The sequence below is a fragment of the Elephantulus edwardii genome, unplaced genomic scaffold, assembly GCF_000299155.1.
Source record: "Elephantulus edwardii isolate Elephantulus edwardi_28Jun2011 unplaced genomic scaffold, EleEdw1.0 scaffold00012, whole genome shotgun sequence".
NCBI lineage: Eukaryota > Metazoa > Chordata > Mammalia > Macroscelidea > Macroscelididae > Elephantulus > Elephantulus edwardii.
In genome coordinates, this window is record NW_006399762.1 from 23,066,183 (window position 1) to 23,068,907 (window position 2,725).

Here is a 2,725-nt window from a genome sequence, read left to right on the forward strand (position 1 = left end):
CTGAATGGTAACTCAAATACCAGTCAGGCCACCGATAGAATGCAGGTTTCAGCTGAGCTTCTAGATTACAACTAAGAAGAAAGACCTAGTGTGATCTGAACTTTAACCAGTGAAAGCTTGATGGGTCACCACAGATCACTGTCCAATACAATGTTGAAGATAAGCATTCTAGATTGGAAACTCAAAAACTCACTGTTACTGAGTCAGTTCCATCTCACAATGACCTTCCAGCAGATTTCCAAAGCTATAAATTGTAATAGGAGGAGACTGCCCATCTTTCTCCCTCAGCCACTAGTGAATTTGAACTTTCAGAGACACGTGGCAGAACTACTACAAAGTGGCCACAGCAATAGACCTCAACATGCCAATGATGGTAAAGATGGTGCAGGTTTTGAGGATGAAGTATCTCTCATGTATATGTCATCACAATTCAGATATGACTTCTTGTTGTTATGTGCTGTCCAGTCACTTGTAACTCATAGCGACCCTATGGATAACAACCCTAAACCTTGTTCTATTCCTTGCCAATCTTATTGTCTCCCACACGCCTTTATTCCCATTACCCCAGTGACTGAATCAATCCATCTCATTGAAGGTCTTCCTCTCCTACACTGTCCTTCCACCCTCCCAAGCATTATGTCCCTCTCTAAGGACTGATCCCACCTTGCAACATCTTCAAAGTATGTCAGACGAAGCTTCAGAATCCTTGCCTTCAAGGATTCTCTTCAGGACGAATTTGTTTCTTCTCCTAGCAGTGTATGGTATATTCAATACTCTTCTCCAGCACCACAGCTCAAAGACATCCATTTCCTTCTATCATCCCTAGTCATTATCCAGCTCTCTGATGCATAGCAAGTGATTGCAAAGACTATGGTCTGTAGCAGGTGCTCCTAAGTCTCCAGACTGACGTCGTTGCTCTTAAGTACTTTGGATAGGTATCTGACAGCAGACTTTACTCCATGCAGTTCTTTTTTTAATTTCCTGGCTGCCGGTAGCAAGAGTGTTGATTGTAGAGCCAAACAACCTAAAGCTATCAACAATCTCAATCTCTTTATCATCTATCATGATGTTGTCAATTGGCCCAGTGATGATAATCTTTGTTTTCTTAATGTTGAACTTCAATCCATATTGAAGGCTGAAGTCCGTGACCTTCTGCAGCAAGCCCTTCAGGTCCTCCTTAGTTTAAGCAAGCAAGCAGAGTTGTGTCATTTGCATAACGCAGATTGTTGATGAGTCTACCTCCAATCCCGATGCTACATTTCTCCTCATAGAGCCCAGTCTCCTAGATAATCTTTTCCACATATAGATTAAAAAGGTATGGAGATAGAACACATCCTTCCCAATTTTGAACCATGCAGTGTTTCCTTGCTCTGTTCTGATGACTGCCTCCTGGTCCAAGTATGTTGTTGTTAAGTGCTGTTGAGTCATAGGCGACTCATAGCAACCCTATGAATGAAAGTCCTGGACACCTGTAGAACTTTCATCCTTTCTCCAGGTTTGTTGGATTTCCAGAGGCAAGCTATTATGGAAGTGGATGCCACTCCTGCTTCCAAGCTTGTTTTAATCGGGGAGCTCCACCAAACACTGTCCACAAAGTATAGGTTTTGCATTAGCACGATCAAGTGTTCTGGGATTCCTATTCTTCTCAGAGTCAGCCACAGTTTGTTGTGATCCACACATTCAAATGCCTTTACATAATCAATGAAACACAGATAGACATTCCTCTGGTACTCTGCTTTCAGCCAAGACCCATCTGAAATTAGCTATAATATCCCTAGTGCCATTGCCTCCTCTAAAGTCAGGCTGTACTTCAGGCAGTTCTCTGTTGATGTGCTGTTCCAGTCATTTTTTGGATAATCTTCAGCAGAATCTTGCGTGCATGTGATATCAATGATACTGATAATTTCCACACTGTCAGATCATCTTTCTTTGGAATGGGAATAAATAGAGATCTCTTCCAGTCAGTTGGCCAGGTGGTTGTCCGCCAGATTTCTTGGCACAACTTGGTGAGCACATCCAGGGTAGACTGTTTGTTGAAATGTGTCAATTGGTATGCCATCAATTCCTGGGGCCTTGTTTTTTGCCGATTCTTTCATAGTAGCTTGAACTTTTTCCTTCATCACCACAGGCTCTTGCTCATACGTTGTTTCATAAAGTTCTTCTGTGTCCACCAATTCCTTTTGGTACAATGACTCTTGTTTTAATCCTTCCTGGATAATTTCATATTCTGCCCAAAGCATCCTTAAGTACTGAAACTCAAGGTTTGAATTTGTTACTCAGTTCCTTCAGCTTAAGAAATGCTGAGCTAGTTCTGCCCCTTTGATTTTCTGACTCCAGCTCTTTGCACATTGCTTTGTCTTCCTGCACTGCCCTCTGGAATCTTCTGTTCAATTCCTTAATTTCTTGATTTCTTCTCTTTGCTTTGGATTCTTGGCACTCCAGTACAATATTTAGAGTTTCTTCTGACATCCATCTTGGTCTTTTCTTCCTCCTCTATCTTTGTAATAACCTTTTGCACTCTTCTGAAGGATATTCTTGATATCTTCCCGTAGCTCATCTGGTCTTTGCTCGTTAATGTTCAAGGCCTCAGACCTGTTCCTGAGATGGTTTTGAAATTTGGGTGGGATAGACTCAAGATCAAATTTTGGTTCCTGCGGACTTGATTTAATTTTCCTCAGCTTCAGCTTGAACTTGCATATGAGTAGTTGGTTGTCTGTTCCACAAT

At 41.8% G+C, this 2,725-nt stretch overlaps 1 protein-coding gene across 1 annotated transcript in view; it reads left to right on the forward strand.

Annotated features, from left to right (window-relative positions):
• Positions 1–2,725, forward strand: part of ELOVL6 (ELOVL fatty acid elongase 6) — a 180,862-nt gene that overhangs the window by 177,701 nt on the left and 436 nt on the right. The window lies entirely within an intron of this gene.